Raw genomic sequence first — 24,467 nt, 5'->3', positions numbered from 1 at the left:
AGAGCAAGGTAAAATGTCATTAAGCTTCCTGTTCTTAAGGTGGTCGGTTATTTTATTTTGAATAAATGTTTGTCTGGTTGTTGAAATCTTTTGGCTATATTTTGAAATTATGAAAAAGTCGACATTTTTCAAATTTTGTCAGTATTCAATATTTTATGAAAGAGTAGATTTTCAGAGGTTCCTACTCTGCCATTCTGGAAGTATTTCCCCTTTACGATAAACTCTGAGTCATATATTTCTTCTTTTTTCTGACTAACAGCTAAGTTTGGCATTTGACATGACTGCAGTTTTCATAGATCCTATTTACTAATCTCACATTACTCATATATTGCATATACTCCTCTTTGCTTATATTATGCAGAAAATCCTCCGCCTATTCCACTTATAAAGTCTACAGTCTGTGAGCTATTGTCGTTGAGGGCCCTGATGCTTACACAAAGATTTGTTACTTTATGTGATTTTAGAATATTGCATAAGAATTTATTATGAGATTTTGCTATAATAATGAGAAGGGATATTGTTATTTACTATTTATAAAAGGTAGTGCCTTTTAAAATATACTTTTGGAATAGATTTCTAGAAAAGATTTGGGAAATCATAAAATTGAGTTAATCTGAATTTTCAAAAATATTTGAACATTTTTCTCAACTCTGAGCACTTAAAGATTAACTACATACTGTTCACACATTTTCCAAATGGTAAATTTAGTGGAAGAAGCCTGATTGATTATATTTGCAATGTTTTCTGTTATCAGTTATAAAAGTTTGCTCTTCCTTAAATACTAATTATGGGATTCAAATATATGTTTAATTATTCATATTTGTGATATGTTAAAAATGCCATAAAATAATTTTAAAACAACAGTTGTATCAAAATATTTGGATATTAGGAAATTTTAACAAATTATAGCAGATGTTATTAATATAACCTGTTGATATAATTGAAAGAGTTGAAGATTTTTAACCCATAATTAGGATATTTGTCTTTAATTTAATTGGGTCAAATACTCATGCTTTTTATATCATTTTAAAATTCCTATGAGTGTGATGTTTCAAGTTTCTATAACATGTTAAGTTTCATTACGTATCTTCAACATAAAACCCACATACATTTACAAATTTATATGTCTTGACTATAGTACATCTTGACTATAGTACATGTCTTGACTATAGTACATCTTTTCTTTTACTGGAAGTATTACTTCACTATTAAATCCATTATGTCAATTTTTACCCATACATTAGTTGGGTACATTAGCTATACATTAGCTATAACCAAAGTATAATTTAAAAATGTAAAAACAGCCACATCATTTCCCTCTTATTTTCATTATTGGCTTTCTAATTCTCACGTATCTTACAATGACCTTCACAACCCTTATATTTCAGCCATTTTATAAAATGTCATTTCATTAAGTTCCTCTGTTTTGCATTTCTGCATGCTGTATTTATGGCTTGATGTCTGTGTTCTATGCTTGACCATAAAAACATGAAGTCTGTGGCTTTAACTATTTTACACATTTTCAAATTTTTGGACCCCAAAACATTCCTGCCACATCATAGGCACTTAGCATCCTAATAGTTGACTAGGGACTAGCTGATATTACTTCATTTAAATATTGCATGTTTTATATATTTTCCTCATCAAAATTGTTTTCAATTTACTAGTTTCTCTTTCACACTCCATTGCATTCTTGTCATGTAAAGATAATAGAAGAATTCTATGATGTAAATAAAGTTATGGAATAATAAGGCAAAATTTCAATCCTGATTTGATACTATAAAATGACATCAAGCATTTTTAGAGGGAATCTTTCAGAGAGATTAAAAATATGACAGTGAAATATAACCAGCTTGAACTGCTCAACATATCAAGGAAAAATATTGTAGCATCATTTATTTCCCAGTTAATTGCTTGAGCTTCCACCTGCCCCATTAACAGGAAATATGACATCTCCCTCTTGGGCTATAAAGTCTTCAAAGAATCTCAAGAATGCTAGGGGCTTCATTGTTCTGAGAAGTATTAGTCTCCTTTCCACCTCCAAGTGAAGAGAAAATAGAAATTTCATCAGGCTTTTAATACCATTATGTTTGAAAAAGAACTATAGAATCATAATATTTTATTTTTCATTTTTAATTTGTGTATTAGGAACATTTTAAAAATATACAAAAGCAAGGAGAATAACAATGAATATCTCTGTACCCGGAATTCTGTTCTAATGATCAATAGCCTGTTTTTTCTTCATTTCTCTCTCCCTTTTTTAAGGAGGTTGAGAGACTAGACGATTGAAAGTAAATTCGAGGTAACAAATCACTTCACTAAAAAAATGCATTGCTACATACACATCTCTAATAGATATTGACTTTTAAAGAATATCATAATATTTATATCACACTTAATAAAATTAAAATTAATTTAATATCACTACTGCCTACTCGGTTTCAGTATTTTTCTGATTCACTTAATGAAATGTTTCTTTACAACCAGTTTGTTCTAATCAAGATTTAAATAACATTTGAACATTAATGTTATGGTTTTATACTGTTACATATTAAAATATTGGAGACTGATCTAAAGCAGAAGTCAAAGTCTAGCAGAATTATATTAATACAACAACTAAACCTCATTACACAAGCTGGGATTGTGATCTATGCAGTTCATCAGTCATATACTACCTCACAGGTCAATAAACATGACCCATTGACTCTCTTGAACATCATTCCTAAGGTTTTAATAACTTTCCTTTTGTATCAGCCAAGCAAAAAAGTGTGATTATATACTTTTGTCCTAATGAAATGTACTATTCACCCTATATAAATCATCCTACCAGAGACTTTGCAAGTGATTCCAAAGTATTAATATCTCATACTGTATCTATTAGATTAGTCACAATAAAAATAAATCTTCATATTTTTGGCTTAAACTAATTAGCATTTATTTAGCTCCTATTAAGTGTATTAACCACTTAATGCTGGGCTAAACTTGGCATCTCTCCGGCTGGTTTTGTCTGGGATCTCTATTGTACTGTTTCACTCCATTTATCTGGGCACCTTTGGTTTTGGAAGTTGGCTGGCTGTTACCCACGGTGATGAGGAAAAATGAGCCATTTGTGTCTCTATATGCAGCGGTCCCCAACCTTTTTGGCACCAAGGACCAATTTCATGGAAGGCAATTTTTTGAGAGGGAAAGGGAGGAGGCAGAGCTCAGGCAGTGATGAAAGTGACAGGGAGTGTTGTAAATACAGATGAAGCTTCGTTTGACTGCTGCTCACCTCCTGATGTATGACACCCCCCTAAACCACCACCCACTGTCCCCTCCAACCCCTGCATTCCTGAGTTTCATGGAAGAAAATTTTTCCATGGATAAGGGGGGTTTGGTGTGGAGCTCTGCCACCAGGTCTCTAAGAGGTCACTGTACCAAGTCCACTGCCTAGGGGGTTGGGGACTGCAGTTTATATATACAGGTTGGATTTCTTCACATAGTGGCAGTTGAAGGGGTTGCAACAGCAGCAAGAGAAGGAAAGAGTTTCATTGTACAAACATTTTTTACCTTTCAGCTTGGTCATGTTAGCTGTTGTCTTATTGGCTAAAACAAGTCACATGATCAAGCCCAGATTCAGTGTGGTAACTATGCAAAGGCAGGATAGGTTACAGAAAATGGAGAACAGTACTCCAGTAGTTTACCACACACCTCTACTCCTACAAAGCATTGGTATTTATAATGTATTTTGGCACCTTCTTCCTTAGTGAAAAGAGAAACAAATTTCACAGATTTAATTTCCAGTTAAACATTTCTCTGTAGAATGACCTAAATTAAATATAACTTTTGTTTTGAGAAAAATGCTGTAATAATTTTATATTTTAAACACACATAATTTATCTGAGATTATAATTAAGCTTCATTGATTAAAACTCTTTTATGGCTTAGCATGATTTCCTTCCAATGAAATGAGATTATATCTGTGGAGTCCCTATCAAAATGGCATTTTCAATTGCATCACCACAAGACTCAAATCTCTCAGAGCTGTCTCTCAACACACAATGGTGGGAACTGACAATAAAGCCCTGGGAAACTGATGCATTTTCAATAACGCAGGGATTATTATTTCTTTCTTCTTTAAAGCTACCTTTTCCCCCCACAGGGAAGAGGTTTAAAGCATTCATTGTGGGAGAAAAGCTATTTTGCTGTTTTTATTTTTTAATGGGTATTTCTTCGAACTTGAAAAGTTTTATGTCACTTTCAAGCACATTATTAAGAGAGGCAGAGCTAGATCAGATTCAAACTTTTCCTCTCTCACAGCCAAATCTTCTGCAATTGAAAACGCCAGGGTGACAAAAGGAGCTGCCGTGAAAGAATAAACTGTTCTGACTGAAAGGACCTAACTGCCCCCATCATCCTGATGTTACCTGTGTTATTTCATGGTTGTCACACTTAAATTAGATAAGAACATTACAATTAAATCGAAAACTAATGGCACCACAGGAAAAATGTCCACCAAATATTATTTTTTCAACAATCCTTGTTACATGTTTGTGAGAATCTAATGTGAGCCGTCCAGTATCCTTGCTCATGAAAGCTGTCATTGATGCATGCTACAAGATGAGCTGAACATCATTATAAGCTTGATCAGGAAATTAAGTATCTTATAAATGATAGGACAGAAAAATCACTAAGACCTACTTGCAGTTAGCTATAGGTCTTCTCTTTTCCCTTTGGCCTTTAGTTATTAATGCCGGTGTCTATTTCCCTGTATTCTATAGGATCATGTTAGCTTATATAGATTTATAGTCATAAGAAAGCTGGGGAGCAGTTGGAAGAAGAAAAAATTAGTAAGTTTCATGAATGATTCAGGTCTTGTCTCTTCCTGAAGAGATTGGCTACCATTCTAAAGCACTGTAAAAATACAATAATTACTAGAAAATATTTTTAAAATATTTATATTTATTTTTACTATTAGATTTCATAAAAAAGTGCTAATATCAATTTGAAAAGTAAAATTTAAATAATATTAACTAGAGGACATATAGCTAAAGTGTTTGTAATATAATTTTTTTATAACTCAAAGTTAGCAGGTTTATTTAACAGTCATTTTTTTAAAGATAATTTTAGCAGCACAAGAATAGTATGCCCTTGATTCAGTTATCTCTTTCTTAACATCTTATTTAACCACAGAACATTTGTCAAAATTAGGAAATTAACCATGGAACAATACTATTAATTTAATTATGGAATTTTGGGGGGTTTCACCAGATTTTTTGTGAAAGTCCTTGTTCTGTTTCAGGATCCCACATTATATTTAGTTGTCATTTCTTCAGAGAATTCTGTAATCTGTGATAATTCTTTATCTTTTCTTTGTTTTTTATTATCTTAATACTTTTAAGGACTAAAAGTTAATTATTTTATAGATTGTTGCTCAGGTTGGATTTGCCTACTGTTTTCTCATGGTTATATTGAGGTTAGATATTATTGAGAAGGATACCACAAAGGTGACATGCCCTTTTCAGTGCCTCATGTCATGGGGGTGCAGAGTATTGTTGGTGATACTAACATTGACCACTGGTTAAGGTGGCACTTGCTGGGATTTGCCACTGTAAACTTACTATTTTTCTCTTTATACTTGCTAAATATTTTGGAAAATAAATTTAGAGTCTGCATGTGTACCTTGTTTCTGTTAATCTTTTCCCCACTATTTTAGCATCCATGAGTTGCTCTTGCCTACAGTGATTATTGCTGTAGTGTTCTAATGGTGATAGAAATTTCTCTCATTTATTAGATGGAAAACGTTTGTCAGAGCTGACCTTTCTCCTATTTATTGATTGATTATTAATCAATCAATATATAAAGTCATGGATATTTATTTTATTTGTGGGGTTTATAACTTAATACTACCCTTACTTATTGTGTGACTCAAGTTAATACAACTTTGGCTACTGTAATGTCTTTCAGTTTGACACCTGTGATTTTTGATATATTTCCATACTTTATTATTAATATCCTATTTACCACTTGTGTTCTGGCAACACAAGATGCATTAGACATCTTATAACTGCCCCAGTCTTAGAATCAACCAGTTCTCCAAGAAACTCTGTGTTATTTTATTGCTACTGGGTGTCACTATTTTTAGCTTCCTTCAGTGGATAGATATAGGGAAAAGATACATTTTTCTCTCTTTCTCTCTCTCTGTCTCTCTCTTTATATCCAGTCATCTATCCTTCTGTCTAATCTGTCTATTCAGCATCTTCAGATCTAATAAAAAAGAAGAGACCATGAGTCCATGTTGAAACATCTGACTATAATCCACCACCTCAAGGCTCTTTCTATGCTTCCCATTATTTCTCTTTAAATTCTTTCTCAGACAGTAAAAAAAAACTAGTTCTCATTATATTTCTTTTTTTATCTCTAGAATAAAGATAAATTCTTAATTCCTATCTCACCGTTCTGTGATAAACAATTTATTAATAAGATTACAATGTTTTGTATAACTCATTTTCCCCTTAGACTTACAATATCCTGTTAAAAGATTGTTCTTCAAAGTTATCACAGTTACTTAGTTCAGTTCCTTTTCTCCACATCGTCCCCTCTACCCATCCTGACTATGTGCTGAATTTTTATTTCAGGTAAATTCATTTTCCAAAGTCTGTATTTCCTCTCTCCCCTTACAGCCTGGTTGACTTTTTTTTTTTTAGCTTTTAACTTACATAGAAAAAAATTTTTGTAGCATATAATTCCAGATGTTTTGAGAAATGCATAGAGTCATATGTCCAACACCATAGTCTCATATAAATTTATGTAACTATCAGCCCCAAATTCCTTACATGTGGTAGACAGAATGATGACTTTCCAAAGATTTCCACATCTAAATTCCCACAAACTGTAAATATGTTATATAAACATAACAAAAGGGAATTAAAGTTACAGATGGAATTAAATTTACTATTCAGCAGATTATAAAATATGAAGATTATTTTGAATTATCTGAGCAGATCCAATATAATCACAAAGTTCCTTAAAGGAGAACAGGGAGACAAAAGAATTCAGAGTCAAAGAGAGATGTGACTAAGGAAGAATGTTCATAGTGATATAATATTGTTTGCTTTGAAGATGGAGGAAGGGGGCTCTTGCCAAGTAATGTAACCAGCTCTTAGAAGTGCAAAAGGCAAGAACCCTCCATAAACGGATGCAGCCCTTCTGATACCTTGATTTTAGTGCATTCATACCCATTTTAGACTTCTAACCTATGGAATGGTAAGATAATAAATTTGTTTTATTTTAAGACACCATTTGTTGTAATTTGTTATAGGTGCAATAGAAAACTAATATTGTGCTACATGGTGCTATACCTTTACAGAAAACCCCTCATCCACTGCTAAATTCTCCTAACCATTGATCTGTTTTCCACCCTAAAATTTTACCCTAACAGAATGTCATGTAAGCACCATAGACAATAAGTAGCTTTTTAGCTGGCATTTTCACTTAGAAAAATTATTTCAGATTCATCCATATTGTTGTATGAATCAACAGTTTATTAATTTTTATTGTTGAGTAGCACTGCACTATATGGATTCCACAGTTTGTTCATGCACTAGTTGGAATATATTCCTATTATTAATGTTTCTGAGAATTATAAATAAAGCAGCTAGAAACAGTGTTGTATAGGGTTTGGTGTGAATGTAAGTTTTCATTTCTCTTGAATAGATACTTAGGAGTGAAATTTCTGAGTCATATGGTAAGTGAATGTTTAATTTTATAAGAAATTTACAGTTTTTCAAAGTGGCTGTAACATTTAGCATACCTACCAGCAATGTATGCTAATTTCAGTTACTTGTCTTCATCTGCACTTCTTATTGCCAGATTTAATTTTGTATGCATTTTAGTAGCTATGTAATGGTAACTCCTTAGCTCATTTTATTTTATATTTGCATTTCTGAGCATATCTCAAATGCTTTGTTTCCATCTGTATTTCTGTTTCAGTATAGTGTCTGTTCAGGTATTTTGCCAATGTTTTTTATTGTTTTTTTTTTTCTTATTTTGCAGGTTGACAGTTCTTTGTATACTTTGATTTGCAAGTATTTTCTCTCAGTCTATGACTTTTAAAATTTTTCCTTAACAGCATCTTTTACAGAGAAAATATATTTAATTTTAATAAATCTAGTTTTTCAATGTTACCTTTTATAGGTTGTGCCTTTTATGTTGTATCAAAAAACTCATCAACAAAGCAAGGTGACACCAATTTTCTTCTATACTTTCTTCCAAAAATTTTATATTTCTGCATTTTACACTTAAGCCTATTAGCCACTTTTACTTTCTTTTTTTCTTTTTTTTAATTTCAGAATATTAGAGGGATACAAATGTCTTTCATTTTCATTTATATGAGATAAAAGGTAAATGTCAAGGTTGATTATTTTGTATCTGGGATTAATTTGCCTATCATTATTTGTTTGAAAGAGTATCCTTTCTCTATTGAATTGCTTTTCCACCCTTGTAAAACATGAGTTAACTACATTATTTTGGTTTGCTTCTATGTTTTTTATACTCTTGCATCAATCTATAAGTCTTTTGTGCCAATGCCACATTGTCTTCATTCCTGTGTACCTTTATGATCTGGTAGTTGAGTAGTTTGTGTACTTCAGCTTTTCCTTCATTTTAAAAATTGTTTTGACTATTCTGGTTGGTTTGCATTTTTGTGTGATTTTAGATCAATATATCAATCTCTGTAAAGTGACTGCTTGAGTACACTGCAATCATAGCTATTGCAATGAGTCTATAAATCAAATTGGACAGAATTTTTATCTCACCAATATTACTTTTGCAATTTATAAATATATCTCTCCATTAATTCTGTTTTTTTTTCATTTGTTTTCTGTCAAGAGTGTTTTTTAGTTTTCAGTATATATACCTTGCATACATTGTTGAATTCATACCTAAGTGTGTCAATTTTTGTGCCATTTTAAATAACCATTTAAAAAAATAGTATTCAAATCTTTATTACTAGTATGTGGAAACAATTGATATTTGGGACATCAGCAAAATGGCTGAATAGGAAGGTCCAGACCATCCTTCCTCCCATGGAGACACCAACTCAACAACAATACACAAAATAATTCCATTTGTGAGAAAACCAAAAGCCATTTAAGAGTCTCCTGCACTGAGGCTAGTGTGGACCAAGTCTCATCAAAGTCAATGGGAAAACCTGTGCCATCCTCCCAGCACAGTCCTTCCCTCTGACACTGTGCTACGTGCTCTGAAGGAAATTCTAAGCTCCTGACTTCTCTCTGTACAATCCAGAAGACTGTATTGTACATTCAATATTTTAATTTTGAGGAAGGGGCTACCCAAGGTACTGGATTCTGTCTCACCTGACTAGAGCACTGATGGGACCCTGCACACTCTACATGCCTGTGAGCCAATGAGAAAAAAAAAGAGCTGGGTATTGTGCTGGTATTCCAGAGGATACATGTTGTAGCAAATGGAAGATTATATAGTGAAGAAGCTCCCAGAGAGGAAGAAAAAGAGTGGAGCATGTGTACAATGTTCTGGCTTTTGGGGGCTGCCCAAGGGACTAATTTCTGCTTAACCCAACTTGAGATGCTGACGGGAATCTGGCATACTCTAAATTCCTGGGATCCACTAAGAATGAAAAAGAATTGGCATACTGCTGCTTAAGAGGATCCATAGTACAACAGACAGACACCAGAGTGGGCTTCTAAAAAATATAAAATAAGATAAACAGATTCTTCTAATTAGAAATGTACATGTGCAAGTCCAGAGAAAACAAATCCGCAGAAAAGATTTGAGAGGCCCACAGAATCCCTAGCTGGGCTGAGTGGTGAAGGTCTTTTCTTGTAAAAAGCAGGTCCATAAAGTTAGGAAGATTTGATTTTTTTTCCAGTTGTATAAATATGAACACAAAGTTAGAAAGAATGCAAAGAAATAGAGGAAAATGACCTGATGGGGGAATAATATTCAAAAACTGACTTTAAAGGAAAAGAGGTAATAAACTACCTGACAAAGAATTCAAAATAAACATCATGAAGATGCACAATGAGCTCAGAAAAATGATGCATAAACAAAATGAGATACTCTGGTTTCTTTTCAGACCATATAAATCTTTTGCGTTTTACTAAATATTTCTGTGGAGAGGAAAAATTCTGAGTCTTAACGCAATTTTTTGAGGCTTTGAATCTCCAGGGCTATTCAGAAAAAAAAAGAAAGAATTTCAAGAGAAAAAAATATATATATATAAAAAGAAATATTGAAGTTCAAGAATGTTATAATTGAATTGAAAAAAAAATTCAACAAAAGGATTCAACAGCAGACTTGATCAAGCAGAAGAAATAATTAGTAAACTCACAGACAAGTCATTTGAAATTATCCAGTCAAAAGAACAAAGAGGAAAAAAAAAAAAAAAACTCTTGAACAACCAATGGGTCAAAGAGGAAATCAAAAGAGAAATTAGAAAATATCTTAAACCAAGTAAAAGTAAAACACAACATACCAAAACTTATGTAATACAATGAAAGCATATGTAAGAGAGAAGTTTATAGCAATAAACATGTGCATCAAAAAGAAGAAATATTTCAAATAAACAATCTAACTCTACAACTCAAGAAATTAGAAAAAAAAAACAATCTAACCACAAAGTTAGCAGATAGAAGTAAATAATAAAGATTAGAGCAGAAATAAATGAAATCAAAAGTAGAATTAAAATAGGAAAAAAAACCCACAAATCGAATTTTTTTTAAATCAACAAAATTGGCAAAACTTTAGCTAAACTACCAGCAAAAGACAGAAAGAGAGAGAAGTCTTTTGCCACTTCCATTCAACATAGTACTTGAAGTCTTGGCTAAAGTAATTGGGCAAGAAAAAGAAACAAAATCCTCCAAATAAAAATGAAGAAGTAAAATTATGTATATATGCAAATGACACAATCTCATATGTAGAAAATTCTAAAGATTCCACCAAAAACTATTAAAAGTATAAATGAATTCAGTAACATTGGAGGATACAAAATCAACATATCAAAATCAGTTTTGTTTCTATATGCTAACAACAATCAAGCTGAAAAAGAACTTAAGAGAGCAATCACATTTACAATACCATCAAAAAGAATAAAATATTTAGGAATAAACTTAAGGAAGCAAAAAGATGTGTATATAAATAATTATAAGACTAATGAAATAAATTACAGTAGACACTAATAAATAGACAATTCATTTTTATGATTGGAAAACTTAATATTTCTAAAATGTTTATGCTATCTAAAATAATCTGCAGATTTAATATAATCATTATCAAAAGGAGAGAATGTGGAGATATTGAAAAACTGCACTGGTGGTGGGAATGTAAAATGGTGTGGCTGCTATGAAAAACAGTATGGAAGTTTCTAGAAAAATTATAAATAGAACTCCCAAATGATCAAGAAATCCACTTCTAGATATTCACCAAAAGAATTGAGGTGAGATTGTGGAGAGATATTTTCACTGCAATGTTATTTGCAGCCTTAATCACAATATCCAAGAGGTAGAAACAACCTAATGTTCATCGACAGAGGAATGGATAAACAAAATGTGGTATATGCACACAAGAGAATATTATTGAGTCCTAAAAAGTAAGAACTCATATAAAATGTTACAACATGGATTTTTTAAAATCATGCTTGGTGAAGTATTTTTAAAGCAATTCTAGGTTTTTCACAAAAGATTTTAATTATTGTTATAGATAGACTGAGTCCCTTACATATACCCAATAGCAGTGATATTGTAAAACTAACCTAGCTTTAACATTAAGGATTATTTCTGCTAGTATTATTATTTGGAGGCTTCCAAAGTTAAAGTGGTAAGGCTTATTTTGTGTTTTTCAGTTAGATAATGGAATTAGAAAACTGCATTTTAGACTTTTCATTCATGGCCTTTATCTTTTGCCTATGTATAAGGATCATTTAGTTAATAAAAATCAATCACTTGTTAAAGAGCCTGCTTAGATTTTTAAATATATTGAGATAATGCCAACTTATTTGCTTACCACTATTGCTACTCACCAATCAGATTTGTTTTGCTTGCTATTCTGAAAAGAGCCAATATACTGAAACAGCAGGAGATGCAGCAGACAAGGAGTTTAATAATCACTGGGCGGCTGAAGTGGGAAAGGGAGAGGGGGAATTCCTCAAATTTGTCTTCCCTAAGACTTCTAGGCTTGTTTTTTTAAAAAACATTACACTGGCAGGGTGCTAGGAATCAGCACTGCTGATTGGTTAGGTCGGGGATGAAATCATAGGCATGTGGAAACTGCATTCTTACGCTAAGTCAGTTCCTTGGTGGGGGTCATAAGAATGATTGAGTCAGTTCCACGGTATGGGTCACTGGTCAAGTTGGCATCAGTGGGCCCACTGGAATGCAAAGTCTGGAAAATATCTAAACAAACAGTCTTGGTCTCCCAATGGAAGTCTTATCTATAGAAGTGATTAAGAGAAGTTATAAATCTTGTGACCACCAGCTATGCGACTCCTAAGCAGTAAGCCATTATAGAGAAGCAGGCTATGGGGCAATAGTTGGTTAATTCTTAACTATAGCTATACCTTATACCTCGCAAAACTTAGGCCTCTATCAAAGCTTTAACCTCCCTGTTTCCATTGACTTTATAAGGATGGTTTCACTACCGTATCCATTGGTTCAGGTCCAAGTGTTTATTCTTTTATTCCCTTAGCTATTCAGGAAAGTCTACTTTTATTATAATTTACTTTAGATAAGGTTTTATCCTCAGTTCTCAAACTTCAATGCCAAACTCTGAATGATCTTTTATTGGAACTAAGTCAGACATGTGGAGTTAGTATTGAATATATTAGCTCATTTTCAGTTGACATTAAACATTGCAGAATATGATATTACTTTTGCCTTAAATTCCAAAGATTACTTGAATTTCTACCAGAGCAAGTTCTTGGAAAAAGCTGGTTTAACTTAATTTAAATGTTCATTGACCTCCATATACTATAGGGTTTTTGTCTGTTTGTTTGTTTTAGTTCTCTTGGTTGCTGATGCTGTGATGATGGTCTTCGTGTGCCTCTTCACCAGTATTCCTAGATAAGAAGAGACACCTTTCTAAACAGAATGTCTTCATTATAATTCCTGTTGTGAGGAAAGTGAGCTGTATCTTTGCAAATAAAAAAAAAATTTAATGAAAAGGTCTTTTATATTAGCATCCAATGATAGTTTATCTTTGAGCCAAACTATAAAATGTGCACTATTAGGCATTTAGCTACAAGCCTGTTATGTCCCTCCTATTTCTTCTACTTCTTGAATAAATTTAACAAATCAAAGGTATAATATTAATAGGTTTAATACATAGTCACATAAATGAATAATCAGTGAGTTCAATAAGGAGAAGCTGTGGCAAATTGAATTATGTTAAAATATTCTAAAATATAGGCTAAACTTTAAATGACTAGAGAAATTATATTCACAGAACAAAATGTATATATTATAAAGTCTTTAGATATAAAAGCAGCAAAAATACATATGGGGAAGGAATGAGAAGAAATATCAGAATGCTGACATCTCCCATCTTTCTCAGTAAATATTGAAAAATTTATACTCTCTAAATGAGATTCACATATAAACATATTGGTAATTGCAACATTCTAATGGTTGTTTTAAAACTTTTTCTCAAAGTCTAAAGACCAATTTAGGTATTAATACCTATTGTAGTAAAATTTCTTCATTTTTACTTCAGTTTTTTTTTCATTTCCTTTAAAAATTAATGTAGTTATTGTGTTAAAGGTACATGACTTGCATTCTGTTCTTATAAATTATTTGTCTGTCTTTCTATAGTCTTTCTTTTAGATTAGTATTTAATAACTTAATGTACTGCAGTATGTAATGGAGGATAAGGGAATCAAATTTTCCCTAGGAGGGTTAAACTCATAGATCTGCAAATAATGGATCAGCAAGACTCACATATCCCCAGGCCAGACAGATCCAATTGCATTTAGAGACAAAGAGGTAATTATCGCCGGTACCGTGCATGGGATCCCCAGAGAAGAGAACCCCTTCCTAACAGAGAGGCGACTATAGAGGGATGTAGGCCAACAGACCAGTCGCTAATATTGGTGCTATTCTATGCCTTCCTTCTCTTTGAGGACAGGGCTGCTTTAGCTGTGTGCTTCCATTTTCCCCTTTATGTATCCTCTTCCCTTTTTACGCACCACTGGTTTGACTCTTTGTAAATTTACTCCCAGGAAGTAAAAAAAATTGGAAAAAATAACTTCTTAACTTTTTCCTGCATATTGTTGTGCTGCAAACTCTATGTGATAGGAAAACAGGGATTTTATACCCCAATGACTTAAATGTGTTTAGTTTTTAAATACACACCCTCTCATCTCAACCTGCCCTTAATTGGATGTGGATTTGATTATATAGGTAGCTGTTCTTCAGGTAATTTGGAGATGTAAATGTTGATATGCTCAAAATTAATCATCTTCCTAAGACCAAAAATGTTTTCTTTTTAACTATTTCAAGTTTGCCCTACAAATGCTTCTTTTACAAAAAAGAAATCAGACCCTTTTTCAAAAGGATACTGAATTGGTTTATGTCTGGACCTACGTAGTTAAAATGGGAATAAGTTTTAGTTTAAGCTTTGGTCTATTATTCCTACCCTCTGCTTATATACAGTCATCTCCCTCATCAGCAGTTTTGTTTTCTGAGGTTTTTGGTTACCCTAAATCAATAGCAGTCCAAATATAGTAAATGGAAAATTTCAGAAATAAAAACTGTGAAAGTTTTAAATTGCATGATATTCTGGGTAATATGATGAAATCTTGTGCTGTCTCACTCAGTCCCACCTGAGCTGTGAATCATCCTGTGTCAAGTGAATCCACGCTGTAGACATTATCCACCCCTTAGTCATTTACTTAGTAGCCCTCTTGGTTCTCAGAGGGACTGTCCCAATGTCACAGAGTTTATGTTTAAGTAACCTTTCTTTATTTTACTTAATAATGGCCCCAAAGTTCAAGAGTAGTGATACTAGCAATTTGTATATGCCAAAGAAAAGTCATAAAGTGCTTCCTTTAAGTGAAAAGGCAAAAGTTATTGATTTAATAAGGAAAGAAAAAATTGTATGCCATAGTCGCTAAGATCAATGGTCAGAACAAATCTACTTGTGAAATTGTGAAGAAGAGGAAATAAATTTATGCTAGTTTTGCTTTCACACTTCAAACCACAAGAGTTATGGCCACAGTGTGTCATAGGTGCTGAGTTAAAATGGAAAAGCCATTAGATTTGTGAGAAGACATGAATAAAAACTTCTTCTGACTGAGAGCAATCGGGTTATTATCTATGGTTTCAGGCATCCGCTGGGGGTATTGGAATGTATCTTCCAAAGACAAGGAAAAACTACTGTACATTATGCCACTAATTACTGCATCATACGAGTAACAAACTTTGATTTGTAAAAAACACATTGAGCAACTCTTAAACACAATTAAACAGTTTAATGTGTAAAGCAAAATTCTAAAATATAAATCAATTTCATATTTCCTGAATTCTGGAGAAGAAAAGTCATAATTATATGTGCATATATCAGATTATTTCCAGTCTATGGTTGAAAATTATTGCCTCAAGTACTGTAAAATGATTTTTTAAATGCTCATGATATTCAGTAAGAATAAAATATTGATATCCTATTATGAGGGAAATCATGTTTTAACATGAGGTATGAGTGTACTTGTAATAGTTGTGGCTTATTAATTATTAAAAGTTTTAATATAATATATGAAAAAACTTAGTGAATTATTTTTCAATATTACAATTCATTTAAAAATCTGTGGCTATAACATTAATACATTTTTGTATCCAGGTCATTAAATTACTTCTCTAAGTTTTGCTGATGCTCAAGGCATATATTTAAATGAACCAATGTCTAATATAAAAAAAAAAAGGTGTTCATTAGTCATATTAAAGAAATGCTGGGATATCCTTTACATAAAATATCCTAAAACTAATGTAGAGCTCATTCTCCTCTTAGAAAGAAAGGCAAATTCTGGCCTTGAGATTTAAAATCTCTATGCTGCTATAACTGACACTACATAGCAAAGTAAAATGCAATCCCACTGATGTATTTAGAAACACAAACATAATAACACTTTTATACATAAAAACGAGAAATATATCTTACGTTAAATGCACAATTTTTGGTAATTATAAGGTATCAGGAAACACTGAAATATACAGCAACCAATCTTGCATGAAAATTTTTCTGCATTAAGGAGCAATTTAAACATAATTTTTAAAACTTCATATTTTAAATGATTTTAGTAAAGATGATGATTTCTTCTCTTTTCTGATAAAAAACATGTAAATATTTCAGGAAGGGTGTGAAATAGAAATCCAATCTTTACATTTAATTAAAATAGGAAATACCTGAGATTAAATGACTGTTTAAGAGAACATGTCAGTTTGGTGGGGGAGGAATTATATGATGTATCAGATTTCTCTCACAAATGACACCAAATGCTACAGAGCATAGATAAATATCACCAAAAGCAGTATCCCAGGGTATGTGACACACTTTGAGAAAAAAAGGCAGCAATTTCTTTTTTAGAATGTAAAAAAGGAGTAGAGATGCTGGCTGTAGGAGTTATTCTACTCCTGTTTGGGCACAGTTTTCAGTATTGTGGAAGGTAAAGATTTGGCACAATGTGTATTTCTTGGCAACGATCTGTCAAATAAGGAAAGTGGGGGGTTTGTTTATCTAGGCATATATTGCTATATTTTGGTGTTAATCCCAGATGTCTGTGAAACTTTACTGCTAAATTAATTCAATAATATACAAAACTCTGTACAAATGATTCTTCTAGTTGAGATCATGATTTGAATCTCTGTTTGTGTCACAAACATGTTCTAAAAATTAGTGGAATTAAATTAACACCATTTCGGAAGGAATACTGATTAAAAAAAATAGTATAGGGTCTATACAATAAGACTACAAGAAAAATGAGAAAAGAAAAGTAGAATAAGAGAAGGAAATAAAAGAATATCAATCACCAGGAAAATTTTACTGCAGAGCTAATGAAGTTATGACTAAATATATTGCCATGAATTAATAAAATAAAACTTCAACAGTATGTTTTAAAAACTTAAAGACCATAATAAGAAATCAAAAAGTGAGGAAATATGAAGTGACAGAATACACAAAAGAGATTGGAGCAAATAAAATAGCTCATAGAAAGACAAAATTTAGGGCCAGGCACAGTGGCTCATGCCTATAATCTTAGCACTCAGGGAGGCCAAGAAAGGATGATTACTTGAGTTCATGAGTTCAAGACCAGCCTGAGCAAGAGCAAAACCCCATCTCTAGTTTCTACTAAAAATAGAAAAATAAGCTGGACATTGTAGTGTGTGTCTGTAGTCCCAGCTACTCGGGGGGCTGAGGCATTAGGAATTAAAGTTGCAGTGAGCTATGGTGATACCACTACACTCAACCCAGGGTGACAGAACAAGACTCTGGCTCAAATAAATAAATAAGAAAGAAAGGCAAAATTTAAAGCAACATTGATATAATTACACAACTATCCTGAAATTTAGGTAATTTAATTAGAGGGGAGAATTGGGAGAATTAAAAAATAAGCAAATCAATATTAGCTTGTATATGATAGCTATGAAACATAAGTGAATGATATAAATAAGAATATGATTGTTTCTGAATAAAGGTTGTGAAATAATGAATCACCAAAAATTATATTACGAAGCTACTCTAGAGTTCAGAATCTAACAATAAAGGATACTTGAATGCAATAATTCAAATAATATAGAGCATCCTATGAGGAGAGGAAACTGCACAGAGGAAGCACAATGGAGAATTATTGAACTTCATATATGAAGAACTCTGATTAGTCAGGACAAAAATACAAACATCAATAATGGGGGAAAAAAGAGTGAGGTTATGTTTGGAATTTTTATCAGCAAAATTCATGTATCAATGTTGCTAGAGCAATACATTCAAAGTTTTTAATTAAAGAAAGTATGGTATAAGAATTTGAATAAAGGTAATAACCTATCTAAACAAAAGTAAACACAATGAGTCGAATTTCTAAGAATTCTTCTTAAAAAAAATAAAACTTTATGCCACCAGTGTATCAGAAAGTCTCATCAAATTTTGGCATAGAATCTTTTATTTGTTTGACAACATGACTAGTAGTAAACATATCACAGAAATTTTGATTTCAAAATTTAGAAAAAAAAATAATTAAATTAGATGAAAAGAGGATTTATAATGATAGAGACCTTAATATCTATTGAATACTTGATACCATATATATGTACCAAGTAGTACCAATATTAATATAATGAAAAACATAAAATAAATGAGTAATATATAGGAGCACATTGGTAATATAATAGGGTAATTAACTTCAACACAACATATAACTAAGTTAATAGAAGCTCTCAATAGTGTAACTAATATTCTAAATCTACCCGGAATTTAGCGAGCTTTACTTTAAAATGAGAAATGTTCTTCCATTTTAGTTTCTAAGGAATATATGCAAAATTTGATCATGTATAAAATCAAAGAAAAAAATTGAAAATATTTCAAAATGGAGAGATTATTTGAATCTCTTTACAACCACATTAAATAAGACCAAAGATAAGCATATACTGATAAAATTAAAGGATAATTGATTATATAACAGAAATATGTTACAAGTAAATTATTTCAGGAGCTGAATAATTGAAGTAACAAAATATTAGATACTCATATCTGAGAAAAAATTGTTACATAACAAATATGAAGAAAATCCAAAATAACTTACATAATAAAATTGACAAGAAGTTAATTCATTAAGGTTACTAATATAAATTTAATGTAAAGTAAATTTTTACATATTCTACCAAAGTTTGAAAATTGTAGAAGAGTATAGCACTAACAATAGCAACAGTGATCATCAAAATCATATGTATAAATTTAACAACATATGTGGGAGATCTCTATACAAAAATTCATAAAACATTGAATAAGTTAAGTCTTAAGAAAATATTCATGGTTAGATGATTATATTATAAAGATGTCAATTATTTCCAATTTCTTTTATTATTTCAGAGCACTCTCACACACAACACTAGAAGACATTTTGTGAACATTAACAAGCTAATTCTCAAATATATAACCAAATGCAATCCAGTGAAAAAACAATTTTGAACAAGTAGAAAAAATTTGAAAGACCTATATTATGACATTTCAGAAATACATCCACAAATTAGTGAAAAAAATTTTAAGACAAAAAAATGGCTTTGCAGAGAAGTGACAAAAGAACTATCTTTTTGGGTGGTCTGGGTAGAGGATATTAAAGTTGAAGAAAAGTATCAATACCAACATTACACTATAAATAAAATCAATTACTTATTTAATATATAAAGGAATCTTACAAATCAATGAGAAAAAGAAGAACATCTAAAAGTTTTATTAAAAGCATGTAAAGCTGGGAGGCCTTAATAAGGAGAACGTTTAGTTACTAAGAAACATATAAAGGTGCTCAACACCGTTAGCTCTTGGAGTTATTCAAAATAAAGCCCCAATGACATTCCACTACTTTATTCATCACTAATGCAAAAATGTAAAATTCTAACAGTATCAAATGATGATGTCGAACAACTGAAACTCTCAGTCAATACTGGAAAGAGTGCATATTTTTAGAACCATTTTGGAAAACTTTGTGGCATTATCTATTAAAGGTAAATAGCCACAAATCTACAAACTAATACCCCCCAGGTATATAACCAACAGAAATGTATTCAGTGTGCATCAAAACCAACTGAAACATTATCCATAATAGAAACTAAAATAACTCAAATGCCTATCTGCAATAGAATAGACAAATAAATATTAGTATATGCATGCAATAGAATAATATATACCAAGCCACAAATGAACAACCTACTGTCATGCTAAACATTATAGAATAGATTAATCTCATAATAATATTATTGAGAACAAGAAGCCAGATACAAAAATTTCATACTGTGTGATTATGGCATTCAAAATAAGGTAAATATATAAAATATATTATATATATATATTTAGAAGTTAGTATACTGTTAATTTTCTGCAGATGTAGCTACTGAAAGACTAAGACTGTTCTGCTTCTTGACTTGAGTGCTTATTACATAGATTTTTTTACTTGGCGTGAATCTTTTGAGCTACATACATAGGTTTTGACCAATTTTCTGTACATATGTCACAATGGAATAAAAAGTAAATTTAAAAAATGTAAATTTTTTCATGTTTGAGCTTTATTAGGAAGCTTTAATGAAAAAATGTGAAACATTATAATGTATAATTTATTAGGATAAATTCCAAGACATAATTTTAGTAAAAAAATGAAAAACAATGTACATGGGATTCATTCTTTTAATACATATTGTGTGCTCACTCAGTGCCAGACATTATTCTATGTTCTAGAGAAGCCTTGAACTGATAAAATAATTTTTCTAATTGAACTTATTTATACTTTTCAAAACACACACAATGACCAAATTAAAAAGAAAGTGTCTGTTAGATGTAGTAAATGCTATGAAGAAAAATAACATTTGTTAGGAAGAGGAGTTTGCACTTTTGTACAGGGAGATCAAGAAAGCATTTCTGAACAGGTGGTATTTGATTAAAAAGAATTTTAGCTGCAGACTTCTGAGGGCAGAGAGAAAAATTGCAAATTCAATAATCCTAATATAGAGAACTTCTGGCATGGGCAAGAACAGAGAGGACTAAGGAGGGAAAGAGTACAGTAGTCCTCCCTTTTCTGAGGCTTCACTTTACACAGTTTCAGTTACTCACAGTCAACAGTGGTCCCAAAATAGATATTGTCAGAGAGAAAGAAAGAGAGACCACACAGAACTTTAATTACAGCATATTATTATAAGTGTTCTATTTTATTATTAATTAATGTCAAACTCTTACTGTACCTAATTTATAAATTAAACTATATCATAGGTATGCATGTATAGGAAAAATATATAGTATATATAGAGTTTGATACTATCTGTAATTCCAGGCATCCACTGGACAACTTGGCACATATTGCCTGCAGATAAGGAGAGACTGTTGTAGTAGGACATAAGGTCATTTAGGTGATAAGGGGCTATACACCGAATTCTGTTCCCACTAAACTCATATTTTGAAGATTTAACCCCTGATGTGACTATATTCAGAGATAGGGCTTTTAAGAAGTAATTAAGGTTAAATTAAGTGATAAGGATAGGTCCCTAATCCAATAGGATTAGTGGCTTTATAAGAAAATGAAGATCTCTCTCTCTCTTTCTCTCTCTCTTTCTCCTCCCACTTTCATGTGAGAACACAGTGACAAGGTGGTCATCTGTCTGAAAGCTAGTAAGAGAGCTATTACCATAAATTGAATCAGCCAGTGTCTTCATCTTGGACTTCCCAGCCTCTAGAACTGTGAAAAAATAAATTTCTATTGTTTAAACTGCTCAGTGCATGGTATGTTGTTAAGGCAGCCCAAGTAAGCTAATACCCAAGGGAGCAATTGTACAGATGTTATAGGATATTGTAAAGACAGGCCTTCACTCTGAATGGCATATAAGATGTTGTATAGATATTGGACAGAAACACAAGATGGTATAACTTATAGTTTAATGATATCTCTCTGGCTGCCATATTGTGAACTGGATGAAAAAGAGGGAAAGAATTAAAGCAAAGAGAGCAATTAAGAACTATTACAAATATGACAGTGGCATGAATAAAAGTGGCACCAGAGAAGGTGGTAGTTGCTGAGGGCACAAAAGTAAATAAAAATACCTGAACTGCTCAATTATACTCTATAAATTCAGAATACATACCAAATATATACTGAAATATGTATTGTTTTTATGGCAAAAATTGCTATAAAAAACATGGTGCAAACAAGGGAAAGAAGAATGTAATATGGCCATTTAAGGGAGTGTACATTAGTCACTTGAGCAGTTACTTAACGAGTTGTAAAAGTATGCCACGAGGATATCTGTGGAAACAGCATTCCAGGTAGGGTAAATAGAAATTGGAAAGTTCCCAAGATGAGAGCATGCTTGGCACGTTCAAGAAACAGTGAGGCCAGCATGGCTAGAGCACAGAAAAATTACAAAACTATCGTGGTTCGTGATGCCCTGATATAACCGGGTCCCCAGACAGTGTGTGTTGTAAGAAATGGGAGAGACAAAGACACGGACACAAAAAGTAAGATAAAAGGGTGTGGGGAAGTCAGGGGACCACCAGTATTCCCATGAGCCAGGTGGTACTGACTGAAGTCCAGCACTCACTTTTATTCTCTTTTTCATGTTACAGATTACAATGATTTCACGTGAAAAGCTTATGGGTTACAATGTGTAGAAGTTTTAAGGCTCCCCAAAAAGTCACAAGATGTCTTAGCTAATTACTCTTTTATCTATAGAAGCAGGAACATATAACTCATTACTAATCACAACTACGCCTTAAGGTATGTATAGAGAGTATCGCTGAATTCAGCAGCTGTGGCCCATTTGATTGATGAAGAAAGAGATTAGTATTTCTTACTGGGAAGTTAGCTTCCCATTAACTGAGGTGTTCTACTGAAAAAGGGGAGGGAAGGAACTTAGCCTGGTGTTCTAAGAATTGGAGCCTGACATCCCTTCTCCCTGGCTGACATTTTGCAATCTTCCTCTATTGCCGTGGGAAGTTTTCATGTCAGACTGCTCCCCGGGTTTTTAGGCATGAGGCCCCTCAGGCTTTGAGGTGGGAGTCTGCTTTGCTGTACTCCCGGATCTCTGGAATATCCCCCAACTAGGCAATTAACATCTGCCCTTATCTCTGGCTCCTGCTCAGGCGGCATTCCTTTGTCTCTTCTCTCCCACAGCCTCAGAAATGGGGTCTTATAGGCCCCTATACCCCAGTATTCCATTTTCCATCAGAGAACTTTAAGAATTTGAAGAAGGATGTGTAACCAAGAATAAATTTTTGTTTGTGTCTTTCTTTCTTTGTTTTAAAAAGAAAAAAATTATATCACCAGCATGCTGAGAGGATTGACTCTGAAGAGATAGAAAATTGGCCATGCAGAAAGAGAGAAGAGAATTTCAGGAGCCATGGATTGCTGATGAGTGTCAGTGGAATAATTATAGAGCATAAATTGAAGAGATGTCTTGAGGAAAAACACCAGTAATCTCTCTAGAAAAGAAGGCAATGTTTACAGGTTTGGATTAAATAAGTGGAATGACGTGAAGTGATGGTGGTAGAAATTTTCAAATGATGGAGTCTATAAAAGAAGAAGGGAGAGGTGGTATTGAAAGTTGAATAAATTAGTGATTCTCAAACCTGATTGCACACTTAGAGTGCCTGTTGATCTCTAAAAAACATGTGTACAATTCTAAATTCTAAATTAATGCATCCAGGATGGGTCTCAGTATCACAATTTTTAATAAAAAGCTTCCCAGGTGACTTTAAGGCATAGACAAGGATGAGACCTATAGGTTTCAATGAGGTGAAAGAATTGATAGAATAAAAGTAGGATTGAAATAATATGATATTAGTACCTGTAAATAGGTGCTTGAAATTATGATTATGGAGGAGTTGCTATTTGGGTCAATGATAAGGATTAGGGAATAGATGGTGCAAATTCAATTATTGTGCTTATCAGTGGAGAAGTGATTAAGGGGCAGACATGTCATAGTATTTCTGGAATGGATTAAGTGATTATTAAATTCACCTATGATTATGATAGGACTAACTTTTAGAAATAGTGATGGTGAGCCAGGAGCTAAATTCTTTCAGGAATTGGAGTAGGAGCTACACAATAGTATAGCTCTTAGGTAGTTATCAAGGGATTCTGGGTCTCCTAGGGATGAAGGTGGGCACCTTGCTTTGGTGCATTTGTCCTACCTGGGAAGAAGGACAAGGGTGGGCCCCAGGTCCCCATCTTGGTCCTGCCCTACCTTAATCCTGCCCTGAGCTACTGCCATACCTGGGAAAGGAGGGAACACCCTACAAATCTGCCCACCATAACTTAGTGTGCCAGCTGCAAAGGAATGCAGAGGACTCTCTAGCTCACAGGCCAACCCGTATAGGTACCATAGAGTCTGGAAATTCACCTAGAAAAACCTGCATGCATAGTAATGCAACTCCCACCTGTGCAATCAAAGTAGTTCCATGGTGACTTCTGAGCCACTAGGGAGGTTCCAATATGGGCACTATAAAACAAGATGCAGACCATAACCATCCCCTTTTTTGCACCCTTCGTTTTGGTCTCCCTTTGCTGCAACAATGGGTCCAGTCATCATTTGTGGCGTATGTATCACACTCTGTAAACCTATATCTTACTCTTACTCTATAATCCTATCTTTCTCCCCTCAATAAACCTAATTTTTGTGCTTGATTTATTTTGGCACTTCTGGTCATTCTTCAGCTATGAGCACAAGAACCAACATTTCAGATGGAAACCTGACATAGCCTAAGGATATTCA

The 24,467-nt window shown here is 32.8% G+C and overlaps 1 non-coding gene across 1 annotated transcript; it reads left to right on the top strand.

Moving 5' to 3' along the window:
• The first annotated feature begins 10,076 nt into the window (after nt 1-10,076).
• LOC123649526 lies at nt 10,077-10,192 on the top strand. The gene has a single exon (XR_006739034.1). It is a non-coding gene; the product is annotated as a U5 spliceosomal RNA (small nuclear RNA).
• Nucleotides 10,193-24,467: the final 14,275 nt, after the last annotated feature.

Source organism: Lemur catta, chromosome 13, assembly GCF_020740605.2.
Source record: "Lemur catta isolate mLemCat1 chromosome 13, mLemCat1.pri, whole genome shotgun sequence".
Taxonomy (NCBI): domain Eukaryota; kingdom Metazoa; phylum Chordata; class Mammalia; order Primates; family Lemuridae; genus Lemur; species Lemur catta.
This window is presented reverse-complemented; position numbering and strand designations above follow the sequence as displayed.